At 44.7% G+C, this 14,829-nt stretch overlaps 1 non-coding gene across 1 annotated transcript; it reads left to right on the plus strand.

Moving 5' to 3' along the window:
* The first annotated feature begins 14,273 nt into the window (after window positions 1-14,273).
* Trnas-cga lies at window positions 14,274-14,348 on the plus strand. The gene has a single exon. It is a non-coding gene; the product is annotated as a tRNA-Ser (tRNA).
* The last annotated feature ends 481 nt before the right edge of the window (window positions 14,349-14,829 follow it).

Below are 14,829 nucleotides of genomic sequence, written 5' to 3' on the forward strand. Positions count from 1 at the left end.
ATGGCACAGTAAATTAACAAAATACGCACTTGTGGGCAGATACAAATTCTCGAGCAGTCACAGAGGTGAAGCATTATATTCGCACCAGTATCTTTGTATGAGCAGGAATTGTTGGTGTCAGACTCAAGGGGCTATACACTTTACCAGCCACCTATTTCCGCACGCTGACAGAGAACCACTGTGGGTTTTAAACGACGAGCTATCACCATTTCCTGCAGATGGCACAACTGCACCTCAGCGAAACGTTTCATGGACAGGACTTTCTGCCTGTGGGGTCGTTTAAAGGTAGGGTGTACGTCCAACCGACCCACAATGTACAGACGTCACTATATTATGTGACCTACGAATGTGAAGCAATCCCAACGGTGCCAAGTGAAGCATTTCCTATAATGACTACCTCTGCGCAGCATACAGTTAAGAGTTCAGATTGTTTCATATTTCAACAAGCATTGGTTTCTGCACGTATCCTTACAGGAACTTTTAATCTAGTTTTCACCAATACTGTCTCCTGTAGGAGTACGTGAAACGTGTTGTAGTGTCATCTACAAGTACGCGTTACTGCATCAAAATCGCGCATTTTTTACAGAGTTTGACATTGGTAGAAGAAGAATAGAGGAGGTAAAAACCTATTAACAAAAACCGCTTGGAAAATTAACATCAGTATTACCATTTTAAAACAAAGCAAGAATAAAATGGTGCGGCGTGCTTCTCCATCCGTCACGGAACACTTAATTAGACGATCAGATTGTTAAAAACACTGAAGAAAGAAATTTAGGAGGAGCCATCCTGAAGAATCAGCACATTGTCATGGTCGTGAATGTAGTGTGCATGAATTTAAAGATTTTGTAATATATCCAGCTGCGTCGTATGATACGCCGCGGAAGATGAATGTTCACCAGAGAAGATGGAAGTAGTCAGCCGTTAGAGGGAACCGCTTTCGCGATGCACTGTGTTAGCATGGCAAGAGCTTCACCGTTTCGCCACGTGAGGACAGCGGCCGATACAGCTCTACGCACTGTGGAGCTATAGGCAACCACCCAGCGCACAGACGGCCATTTAAGTGCTCGCACTAGATAGCTTCAAATCTATCGTAGCTGTATTAAGACTGCTTGATGGATGCCTTGCTTGTAGCCCTGTTGTTCCCCTTTCTAGCGTCTAGGATTTGTCTCTTCGGTGCTCTTTGCCATTTGTCATAGATGTGGCGTTAGCTTAGCTTAGTGCCTCGTTGTCAATTAGATGGTTGGCCCTTGCTCTGGTCTTTTGTACTGCTCTCTTGTCTGGTCCGCAGTTTGTCTGTCGCATTTCGTTTGTCTACCTTTTGTTAGGTTCATTCTTCCGCTGGCGGCTCTCCCACCTGACCGCTTCCTCTGTCCTCACCTCTACCAGCACCCCCATGTGAACACCGAAAACCAGCTATTTGCAGAAAAAGCAGTAGTGTGTAAGGAGGAAACTAAATGGAAACCATCCGGAGCTGTCCAACGCATGCAGTGCCCTCCACAAAGCTAACTTGGGATCTATATGTAATGGACATATACTATGTAATGAAAAGTATCCCGACACATAGCTGAAAATGACATAAAAAGTAGTGACGCCATCCATCGGTAATGCTGGAGTTCTTTATTGCATTGGCCATGACAAATTCCACTTTCAAAGTCATGCGTTCAGCCACGTGCTGGAATGTTGCTTGGGTAATAACAGACCATATTTCACGGAGTGCTGCGTTCAGGAGAGGTTTCGATGTAGGTTGGTGAGACCAGGCACGAACTCAGCATTCCAAAACATCCCAAAGGTGTTCTACAGACTTCAGGTCAGGACACTGAGCAATCCAGTCCATTACAGAGATGTTATTGTCATTTAATCACTCCGTCACAGGCCGTCCTTTATCAAGAGGTGGTCGATGGCGATGAAAGATGCAGTCGCCATCCCTGAATTGCTCTTAAACAGTGGGAAGCACTATGGCGCTTAAAGCAAAAATGTGGGGCTGTGCTGTGATAGTGCCACGCAAAACAACGAAGTTTGCAAGCGCCCTCCATGAAAAACACGACCACACCATTACACCATCGCCGGCCGACGTGGCCTTGCGGTTCTAGACGCTGCAACCTGGAACCGCGATACCGCTACGGTCGCAGGTTCGAATCCTGCCGCGGGCATAAATGTGTGTGATGTCCTTAGGTTAGTTAGGTTTAAGTAGTTCTAAGTTCAAGGGGACTAATGACCTCGGAAGTTGAGTCCAATAGTGCTCAGAGCCTTTGAACCATAACACCATCGCTTCCGAATTTTACTGTTGGCACTAGACTCGCTGGCAGATGAGGTTCACCGGGCATTCGACATACCCTCGCCCTGCCATCGGATCGCCACATTGGATACCGTGATTCGTCACTCCATGCAACGTTTTTCCACTGTTCAATCGTCCAATATTTACGTTCCTTACACAACGGAAGGCGCCGTTTGGCATTTACCAGCGTGATGTGCTCTATCTTGAAACCCAAGTTTTCTCGCCTCCCGCCTAGCTCTCATAGTACTTGCAGTGGATCCTGATGGAGCATGGAATTCCTGTGTGATGGTCTGGATAGAATACTGTCTATTTCACATTATGAGCCTCTTCAACAGTCGGCAGTATTTGTCAGTCAACAGACGAGGTCGGCCTGTACGCTTTTGCGCTGTACGTGTCCCTTCACGTTTCCACTTCATTATCACATCAGAAACAGTGGGCCTAGGGATGTTTATGAGTGTGTAAGTCTCGGGTACCAACGTATGACACAAGTGGCAGCCAATCACCTGACCACGTTCGATGTCAGTAAGTTTCCACGAGGGGCCCCTTTCTACTCTCTCAAGATGTCTAATGACTACTGAAGTCGGTGATATGGAGTACCTGGCAGTAGGTGGCAGCACAATCCACCTAATATAGAAAACGCATATTAAGTGGGTGTCCGGATAATTTTGTTCATATAGTGTACATTTATTTACAATAGTTCTTTCAGGCCTGTTTGAACCCGATCGTCACTGCAAGACGTAGCAGTCATCTCAATTTCCTGTCAGTGAGTGCTGTTCTTACGCCTCCTTACCTGTTGATGAATGGTATACCAATCTCTGTCGACACATTGGACAGTCAACAGTGATAAAAAAAACATACCGGGGGACCTCACTCATGGTGTGGTCGCGCAAACGACCAACCTCTCTAGCTCCTCTCTACTTTTCAGTCACCTCTCTTCCTCGACCCATCTCAGTACACTGGTTTCACACAATAGCTTGTACGTACACAAATTGATGACTTCCGTCATCAGCGAGCGCCTGGGAATCATTCTACAATGTCTACAGCGCTACAAAGCGACGCATGTGTTCTTTCAAGGGGGGAGATTATACAGTAAAATTATTGTACGGTGGTGACATTATAGGACGTCAGCCTTGGCACACCAACCTACTGATGACAGCCATAGAGTGGAAACTCTGGTAATACGAAATTTGAGAAAGGAAGAGAGGGATGTTACACAAAGGATGCTTCAGAGATAATCTTTGATCCGCAGCGGCTACCCTCTCCGAGTTGCGAACACGTCCGCAAGACATTTCCGGCGAGTGGCCACTGTGTGCCACACAATGAGGGTGTCCTGCTGGACAATAGGCCGTGGGGCGAGAATGCAAGGATAGGGGAGGGGAGCGGAGTCGGGAAGGCGCTTATCCTCTCGCGGCGACAGCAATGGGCTGCGAACCGCCGCAGCCACGGCGCGCCCCTAGCCACCTCTGCCCGCACCACAGCACTACACGCCGTTACTCGCACCCCTTCCACGAGATAACACCGCTGTCCGGCGTTCTTCTTCCTCTTCAGCGTCAGCACCGGTGAAAATTGGAGTCACGAGGGTTGTACTATCTCCGTCCACCTACAACACGTCACGTGTGAGAGAAGTGGCAAGTGGTGCTAACTTCTTGAGAGGAATTGTAGAGAGAATTACGAAATACAATATAGCCTGTGTTCCGATTTAATTTAGTTGGCTTCTGACGATGAAGACTGTAAACACCCACTATTTTCAGATAAGAGCGCAGTTTAATTTATTTCCAGTTACGCTGTTTCACAAACCTGAAGAGAATGTATCAGCGCTGCAGTACGTACGGAGTAAGGAGCGAGTGGTAGCTTTCCCATCCTAGATGGCAGGGCTAGTTGGCCATCTGGCGCTTTCAGAACCAGTGGCGTGAAGTGCAGATGCAGAAATCGCTCGTGGCGTCAGCAAAGAGATAAGTGGGAAAAGTAAATTTATTCTGGCGCGAATAAAATAATTTTACCAATATATATTTGATAACAAAAGTTGCCTTCCGCTACTCAGACATTAACAGGAGTGTAGTGGTCATATATACTACCCTTCACTAATTTTAAAATACCAGGAATCTTTCATATTAGTAAATTAATAAATAACTTTGGCATAACCGTATATGTATGACCCTATACCAATGATACCGATTGCACGCTAAAGTTGGACACTGTGTACCACAGTCGGCAGTCGTCGATAAGTGCCTTTCGATCTAGTCATACGGTTGACTTAATCTAGTACCATTAATAGTCAGCTTACAATCAGCGTGAACAAGTTAATTTCTTACAGTGTTTCATAAATAAACGCACCCTAATGGAATCCCTTGTAGAAATTATTTTAAAAAAAAAAAAAAAACAACAACCTTCTTCCCGCTTCATTGCGTAAGACATAGACAGTAGTATGGCACTTAGAGAATCCAACGGCGCTGCTAGAGCCATGCAAGGGGGCATTAAACTACGGCAGCGTCTCCACGTAAGAGGCAGGAAGAATTCCTAAGTGGCAGCTCACCAATTCAGTTCAAGGACGGAATGGCTTAACTGTCGAAAAAACTCGAGTGGGAAAGCGTGATGAGTTATCCTGTATGCCTCTTATACTACCATCAACGGACTCACCAGCTAAACTGTGACATTTGTGGAGGTTTAGTGCGAGTGGGTGTTTCTTGTAAGGCGTACCGTAGCGACGTTTTTGAGACCTATATTGTCTTCAGACAACCACCACAGCACACAAAATCTCGCGACATAGAGAATTTTAAACTTCTGTAACTCGATTTTCACTATAGCAGTGCTTCCAAACCTTCCCTGATTGTGACATCTTTTTAATGTAAGTTGTATTCAAATGAAAAAATTGACAGATCCCAAAAAATAAGTAAACTGCCTATCACTTCCAAAGTATTGATCGTATTTGTTGATACATTTACGTCATTCTCAGACAAAACGGGCAGTGCCTTCATGGAGAAGTGTTTGCAGATGGCTACGGAATCGGAAGCAAATCGACGGCCACGAATGTCTTTCTCCAGGACTCCAAAATATGGACATCGCATTGGGAGAGATCGGAACTCTGTATGGGATCCGTTAAGAGCTTCCCAGCTTTCACGTGGACACATTGCGAAAACTGAAGATCACCATGAAGACCAAAAGGCCAGAAATGTTGATGGACCGCATCATTCTTTTGCTGGATAAGGTAACATATTGCCAAGGTTGATTCGACAACGCTGCAGAAGTTTCACTTTGAAACCCTTACACATAATCCACACAGTAATGATCATTGCCATGTCCATGATTTTCTAGCCCTGCAGACAGTCGTTGCCATAAATTTGCTTAGGACGAAGAGGAGCACGGTTTCACGGGCAACCGAAAACACTTTTCCATGAAGACATGCACCATCTTGTCTCACAGTGGGATAAATTTATCAGTTTGCCGTTTACTTTTGAAATAACAGACAGTTTACTTAGTTTTCCATCTGTTTTGTTTTAATGTAACTGTCCGCTATGCATATAAATTCACGATAAAGAAATATAATTTAATCAAAATTTAACGTTTATATTTCTTCTCTATGCGCATCTCAATATTATTAAAAATTCAATGACTCATATGGGATTGACAACCATTACAAATGTGTCTCATGTAGGACAAATACACATGAATTTGGCTCTCTAACATTCACAGACTTCAACGTTTAAATGTTTTTACCATAGCGTTAATATAAAATGCACTTTCACACGAATATGTTCTACAGACCTGCAGAAAAGATGAATGTGCTTTTATTTAGGTGAATAGAAATCAAGAAGCCCCCCACCCCCATCATCAAGTTAAACATCCCAGATATTCGACACCGAGAACAGGTTATCCAGTAATATCGATTTACACCTAGTGTTGGGAAGTGCAATCAGACTTTCAATATACATGAATAGATGAATGTATTTTGTTACTAACTGCAGATATACATATACTATCTGGTAAAAAGTATCCGACATCCCCCCAAAACGTACGTATTGCCGCCTACTGCCAGATACTCCGTGTCAGCGACCTCAATAGTCAATAGACATCGTGAGGGAACCGAATGGGCGCTCCACGGAACTCACGTACTTCGAACGTGGTCAGGTGATTGGGTGTCACTTGCGCCATACGTGTGTATCCGAGGTTTCCACACTCCTAAACATTGCTAGGTTAAGTGGAAACGTAAAGAGACACGTACAGCAGGTACGTAGGACAGGAGTTCACTACACTCAGCTGGCGGCTACACGGGTAGCGGAGGCTGTGTGGCGTGGACTGGGCGGTTTTTTAGGTTAGAAGGCCTTGGGAAAGTACGGGGTGGGCTGCAATCTCAAAGGGTGCATGGCAAATACAGGACGTGCTTGGATCAAGGAACAGTCGGAATTGTAGTTGTAAATTGCTGTTGTTGTGCTTGGAAAGTCCCTGAGCTTCAAGCGCTAATAGAAAGCACAGAAGCTGAAATCGTTATAGGTACAGAAAGCTGGCTAAGGCCTGAAATAAGTTCTGCGGAAATTTTTACAACGTCTCAGACGGTGTTTAGGAAAGATAGATTAGGCAGAATTGGTGGTGGAGTGTTTGTGTCTGGCAGTAGTGGTTTATCTTGTAGTGAAGTCGAAGTAGATGCTCAGTGCGAATTGCTATGGGTGAAGGTTATACTTAACGCCCGAACTAAGTTAATAATTGGCTCCTTCTACCGACCCCCAGACTCCGATGATATAGTTGCTGAACAGTTCAGAGAAAATTTGAGTCTCGTAACAAATAAATACCGCACTCATACGGTTATAGTTGGTAGTGACTTCATCCTTCCCTAAATATGTTGGCAAAAATACTTGTTCAAAACCGGTGGTAGGCAGAAAACATTTTCCGAGATTGTCCTAAATGCTTTCTCCGAAAATTATTTCGAGCAGTTAGTCCACGAACCCACGCGAATTGTAAATGGTTGCGAAAACACACTTGACCTCTTAGGCACAAACAATCCAGAGCTAATAGAGAGCATCATGACTGATACAGGGATTAGTGATCACAAGGTCGTTATAGCTAGGCTCAATACCGTTTCTTCCAAATCCACCAGAAACAAACGCAAAATAATTTTATTTAAAAAAGCGGATGAAGTGTCACTAGAAGCCTTCCTAAGAGACAATCTCCATTTCTTCCTAACTGACTATGCAAATGTAGACGAGATGTGGCTCAAATTCAAAGATATAGCAGCAACAGCAATTGAGAGATTCATACTTCATAAAATGGTAAGAGATGGAACTGATCCCCCATGGTAAACAAAACAGGTCACAACGCTGTTGCAGAGGCAACGGAAAAAGCGTGCGAAGTTCAGGAGAACGCGAGATCCCGAAGATTGGCTAAAATTTACAGACGCCCGAAATTTGGCACGGTCTTCAATGCGAGATTCCTTTAATAGGTTCCACAACGAAACATTGTCTCGAGATTTGGTAGAAATTCTGGTCGTATGTAAAGTACACAAGCAGCAAGACGCAGTCAATACCTTCTTTGCGCAGTGCCGATGGTACTGTTACCGACGACTGTGCCGCTAAAGCGGAGTTATTGAACGCAGTTTTCCGAAATTACTTCACCAGGGAAGATGAATGGAATGTTCCAGAATTTGATACACGAACAGCTGCTAGCATGCGTTTCTTAGAAGTAGATACCTTAGGGGTTGCGAAGCAACTCACATCGTTTGATAGGGGCAAGTCTTCAGGTCCAGATTGTATACCGATTGGTTCAAATGGCTCTGAGCACTATGGGACTTAACTTCTGTGGTCATCAGTCGCCTAGAACTTAGAACTACTTAAACCTAACTAACCTAAGGACATCACACACATCCATGCCCGAGGTATACCGATTAGGTTCCTTTCAGATTACGGTGATACAATAGCTCCATACTTAGCAATCATATACAATCGCTCGCTCACCGATAGATCTGTACCTGCAGATTGGAAAATTGCGCAGCTCGCAACAGTGTTTAACAAGGGTAGTAGGAGTAATCCATCGAACTACAGACCTATATCATTGATGTCGGTTTGCAGTAGGGTTTTGGAGCATATACTGTATTCAAACATTATGAATCACCTCGAAGGGAACGATCTATTGATACGTAATCAGCATGGTTTCAGAAAACATCGTTCTTGTGCAACGCAGCTAGCTCTTTATTCGCACGGGTAGCGGAGGCTGTGTGGCGTGGACTGGGCGGTTTATTAGGTTAGAAGGCCTCGGGAAAGTACGGGGTGGGCTGCAATCTCAAATGGTGCATGGCAAATACAGGACGTGCTACCGCTGTCGTCAGGGGATCTCAAGTTGATTCCGTATGTCTAGATTTCCGGAAAGCTTTTGACACCGTTGCTCACAAGCGACTTCTAATCAAGCTGTGGGCCTGTGGGTATCGTCTCAGTTGTGCGACTGGATCCGTGATTTCCTGTCAGGAAGGTCGCAGTTCGTAGTAACTGACGGCAAATCATCGAGTAAAACTGAAGTGATATCAAGTGTTCCCCAGGGAAGCGTCCTGGGACCTCTGCTGTTCCTGATCTATATAAATGAACTGGTTGACAATCTGAGCCGTTCTCTGAGGTTGTTCGCAGATGATGCTGTAATTTACCGTCTAGTAAGGTCATCCGAAGACCAGTATCAGTTGCAAAGCGATTTAGAAAAGATTGCTGTATGGTGTGGCAGGTGGTAGTTGACGCTAAATAACGAAAAGTGTGAGGTGATCCACATGAGTTCCAAAAGAAATCCGTTGGAATTAGATTACTCGATAAATAGTACAATTCTCAGGGCTGTCAATTCAACTAAGTATCCGGGTGTTAAAATCACGAACAACGTCAGTAGGAAAGACCAGATAGATAATATTGTGGGGAAGGCGAGCCAAAGGTAGCGTTTCATTGGCAGGACACTTAGAAGATGCAACAAGTCCACTAAAGAGACAGCTTACACTACACTCGTTCGTCCTCTGTTAGAATATTGCTGCGCGGTGTGGGATCCTTACCACGTGGGATTGACGGAGGACATCTAAAGGGTGCAAAAAAGGGCAGCTCGTTTTGTATTATCACGTAATAGGGGAGAGAGTGTGGCAGATATGATACGCGAGTTGGGATGGAAGTCATTAAAGCAAAGACGTTTTTCGTCGCGGCGAGATCTATTTACTTTAATTTCAGTCCCCAACATTCTCTTCTGAATGCGAAAATATTTTGTTGAGCCCAACCTACATAGGTAGGAATAATCATCAAAATAAAATAAGAGAAATCAGAGCTCGAACAGAAAGGTTTTGGTGTTCGTTTTTCCCGCGCGCTATTCGGGAGTGAAATGGTAGGGAGATTGTATGATTGTGGTTCGATGAACCCTCTGCCAAGCACTTAAATGTGAATTGCAGAGTAATCATGTAGATGTAGATGTAGACAGCGCAAATGCGTACAGGCCGACCTCATCTGTTGACTGACAGAGACTGCCGACAGTTGAACAGGGCAGTAATGTGTAATAGCCAGACATGTATACAGCTCATCACACAGGAATTCCAAACTGCATCAAGATCCACCGCAAGTACTATGAAAGTTGGGTGGGAAGCGAGAAAACTTGGATTTCATGGTCGAGCGGCTGCTCATAAGCTACACATCACGGCGGTAAATACAAAAAGACGGCATGCTTGTTATAAGGAGCGTAAACATAGGACGATTGAACAGTGGGAAAACGTTGCATGGGGTGATGAATCACGGTGCACAATGTGGCTATCTGATGGCAGGGTGTGGGTATGGGAAATGCCAGGTGAGCATAATCTGCCAGCGTGTGTAGTGACAACCGTAAAATTCGGAGGCGGTGATGTTGCGATATGGTCGTCTTTTTCATGGAAGGGGCTTGCACCCCTTGTTGTTTTGCGTGGCACTATCACAGCACAGGCGATTGCTTCTTTCAACGCGATCGAGCACCTGTTCATAATGCACGGCCTGTGGCGGAGTTGTTACACGACAATAACATCACTGTAATGGACTAACCTGCACAGAGTCCTGATCTGAAACCTATAGAAAACCTCTGGGATGGTTTAGAACGCTGACTTCGTACCAGACTTCACCAACCGACATCAGCACCTCTGCTCTGTGTAGCACTCCGTAAAGAAAGGGCTGCCGTTCCCCAAGAAACCTTCCAGCACCTGGTTGAACGTATGCCAGCGAAAGTGGAAGCTGTCATCAAGGCTACGGTTGGGCCAACACCATGCTGAATTCCAGCATTACCAATAGAGGGCGCTCCGAACTCGTAAGTCATATTCAGCCAAGTGTCCGGATACTTTTGATCACATAGTGTATCAATGGTAATATTTCAGAACTGTTAGACTACTACTGTAGAGTCTATAGGAACCCAAAGCACGTAAACAATCTGTCGTGGTGTCCAGTAAGGATTATTTTTGAAAGCAGGTGAAATATTCTTGTATGGGAAACTGCCTCAAAGTTCTCGCACCCTTATAAGTAATGAGCTGAGTGAAATACTTTTCTTAGATTCGTTCTGTATTCTAATAGCTCCCTGAGCATCGGGTCACTCAAGAGATTCCTACGACATAGCGTTTTATATAGATTGGCTTCTGGAGGTCTTTATTCTAATTCACTTTTGTCGCTATTTTACTCGTAATAATTATTAAGATCAACGTCTGTCTCTCCTCCAAAAATAGCGCGTAAATTATGAAATATACTTATTGGTATCCCCTTGTGTAGTATTTCACCTTTGTTGCTCTTCCGATAAAATGCATCGTGAATTGTGAGACACAAGATAATAAACGTTACACTACTATTGTCCTGAAAATTTTCATTGAGATTGTACATGCACAATGCTTCGCGTGGCGGAAATAGGAACATAGTGGGATCCGACAATAAAAGACACACTGTAGTATTAGTCCCGAATGCAGTCCATCCCGCTATCTGTCAAATGCTAACTTCGTTTGAATCCGACAGTCAGTGGCTAATACCTTAAAAAGAATAGTTTTGTTTAGTAGATATGTTATTGCAAGACGTGAGAAACCATCACACTTTCAGTGCTAGGGGTCGACAAATTACACCTTTTGCTGTGCTCCCTCGCTGTCTGCCGCCAGTGCTCGCACCTTACCCTGATTTCATGAAAGGAACTTCCTCTAGATGGTAGATATGGTAAGGCTCGATCAGCTGTCTACATTTCCAATCTGATCATCTCTAAAGTCTCCAATGGAGTAAGGAGTCGTCAACGCTCGTACTTGCAGGGGTTCGTTGATTAATATAGAGATGAAAGAGGATTGTGGCGTAGTTGGTCACAACTAAAAGAAGTCTAACAAAATATACCTCGTGCACTGTTTGGACGTGTAATCCGAAGCATAATATAAGCTCTTTGCATGTAGTTAAGTATCCGTCGTCGACGCGTCTCAGCAGGTGGCATCTGCGCTCTGACGTGCTGACTTAACGCAGCCAGCATTCTCAATCGCTTACGATGGACGGCCATTGAAGGGCACTAGCTGGCAGCCGTGTGGGACATGGACACTCTTACCTGTTGCCGGAATTGAATATTATCTCCACCTCACCAATGGTGCTATTTCATCATTATAGACGCGCGGAAAGCTCGCTGCTAAAATATGGCGGATAGCGATCCTCGGACTGAAACCACTATTTACGGCTAAAGAATTCACAGGCAAGGGTGAATCACTACGTCGTCGTTACTGGCTGCCTGTTACACTTGACGGGCGTGCTCAATAGTATATGGTGTGTATACACATTTTGAGCTGTCCGCTGTGCCATTATAATTCTAAGGCAAAAAAAAAAAAAGACACAAGAAGAAATTATCCGAATGGGTTGGAATTCGGTAGATGTGATGTACATGTACAGGCAAACGATCACAGTTCCTGAGAAACTGGTGATTTATTAGAGAAAAATAACTTCACAAACTGGGCAAGTCAATAACGCATTGGTCCACTTCTGGACCTTTTACAAGTGTTTAGGCTTGATACTGGTAACAGGCTATTCAGTGTCCTTCTGAGAGATATTGTGCCACTTTCTGTTCAATTGGAGCTTTAGATCCTCAAAATAACGGTCTGGGCTCAGGGCTCATCCCGTAATGCATCAAACGTTCGCAATTGGGGTGAGATCTAGCCATCTTACTGGCCAAGCTAGGGTTTGACAAACACGAACACAAGCAAAAGACCCTCTCGCCGTGTGTGAGCTGGTATTATCTTGCTGAACAGTAAGCTTGGGATTATTTTCCACGTGGGTAACACAACAGGCCGTTGATTATCGTCAAAGAAACGCTCTGTTGTATGGGTGCCACGGATGACAACGAAAGTGGTCCTTCTATGGAGAGAATTAGCTCCTCAGAGAATCATTTCTGGTCGTCGAGGTGTACGACGTGCTACAATCAGGTAGGAGCTCCACTGCTGCCCGAGGCATATCCCGACACGTCTTGTCCAGTCATCGTGGCTTAGTTGGAAGCGGGACTCATCACTGACGACAGTTTCCTGCAGGCAATGAGATTCATGGCCGAAGACGTGCCAGAAGATGCTGCGGACGTCAGTGGGATACCTCTCTGACTGTGGCCTGCAATACGTCCTGATAACCAGGAGCGATGGTCTAGAAAGCCACTTCTTTTCATAGCAGGAACCCTTTGGTTGTCATCCACGGAACACTTATATCTCTGACACTCAGTTCCTTTTCATGTTTGTCAGACATCAGCAAAATCACCCTGTGAGTTTTATTTATTTATTCGTTCGGCATATACAAGGCAAATATTACGGTGTCATTACAATCCACCAGGAAATTACAACACTACACAATGCTACTTATAGTTTTGAGCCAATCTATGGCTAGGTCAGGCAGGTATTGTAGGTCCTTCAGTTCACCACTATATCCTACCACTTAACACACCAGTAGGTGGTCCATCGTCTGGATTTCACCACATTCACACACGGGACTCTCCGCAAGTCCCCACTTATTCATTACATGTTTGCATCTTCCCACGCTTGTTCTAAGGCGATTTAAGGCAACCCAGAACTTCCGAGGGAGATCAAAACCATTTATCTTCTTGCTGGGGTCATCGATAAGCTTTTGGTTCTTGTGTGTCCCTTTGCGCCATGATTCCCCCCAGGCTAGCTTTGGGTCGAAGTCCTGTAATTCCCTGCCAATCGTCCAAAAGGGGGACCTAGATTTTAGCCTGTTGATGGGTGATAATTCTTGGTTTATAGGGAGTTCTGGATTGTGTGCGATCTTCCTATATATTCTTGAGGTAGCCATGGAGCGCATTATATCAGGGGGTTCTATGTTAGCAAGGACTGTGAGCCAGTCACATGGGGTAGCCCTAAGTGTGCCTGAGATAGTTCTCATCGTCTCTTTCAATTGGGTGTCTACTTTATTTACATGCGCACTTTTCGCCTAGACTGGTGAACAATATTCAGCCACGCTGCACACGAGGGCTAATGCTGACGTCCGTAGTGTATTAGCTCCACACCCCCATGATGTTCCGGCCAGTTTAGACATAATGGCATTTCGAGATTTTAATTTCTGTTTGGTGTCTTCCAGATGGGAGCTAAACGTGAGTCCGTTAGTGTCACTAGACTCAGTGACTGTGATTAGGAGCAAACCCTCATTCTAGGACAAGGCACAATGGTGCTGAGCTGTAAAATTGGTTTATTTCTATTTTTTCGTTAAAGGAGCACATGATTTTACATAGATAGCGACATGACAATTTCATGACAGTTGTCAGTTCAACGCATTACCTCCTGTTTAGCAGAAATAACACTGAACACAACAATATCAAATTTAAATGGAAGGGTCTCTACAAGCTTTTTCTTCACTCCGCTGCAGAGTGAAAATCTCATTGTGGAAACATCCCCCAGGCTGTGGCTAAGCCATGTCTCCGCAATATCCTTTCTTTCAGGAGTGCTAGTTCTGCAAGGTTCGCAGGAGAGCTTCTGTGAAGTTTGGAAGGTAGGAGACGAGGTACTGGCAGAAGTAAAGCTGAGAGGATGGAGCGTGCGTCGTGCTTGGGTAGCTCAGTTGGTAGAGCACTTGCCCGCGAAAGGCAAAGGTCCCGAGTTCGAGTCTCGGCCTGGCACACAGTTTTAATCTGCCAGGAAGTTTCAAGCTTTTTCTTACATGTACACAGTGAGGTTGACAAATATTACGACAAATCGTCAGATTCTGGTTCTACGATCAGTACTATTTAGAATGACATTCAAGTCTCTGGTGGATGGTTAGTTTTGCAGAAAAGATGAGCAAAAGATTACTCAAGGTTGCTCGAGTTCACACTGGACGCAAGTTTCTAAACCAACAAGTTAACGCCTCTGTCAGCAGCATTTACCTTTAGCTGTGGCGTGCTGTTGGCTGCATAGCTGCTCTCGCCTTCTGAAAGTCCTATGAAAAACAAATGAAAATCTTTACTGATTTTATCAGCTGCAAGTGTCCTTTGTTTCTTGTTAGGCAAACAAACATGCACTCATCCCTAGTCTGGAAAATATGGCGATATACACGTGCATGGATGATGCAGTGTGTATACTTCAATGCACTCTGTTCTCGCAAGAACAATTAACGACGTGA

This window comes from Schistocerca americana, chromosome 5, assembly GCF_021461395.2.
Source record: "Schistocerca americana isolate TAMUIC-IGC-003095 chromosome 5, iqSchAmer2.1, whole genome shotgun sequence".
NCBI lineage: Eukaryota > Metazoa > Arthropoda > Insecta > Orthoptera > Acrididae > Schistocerca > Schistocerca americana.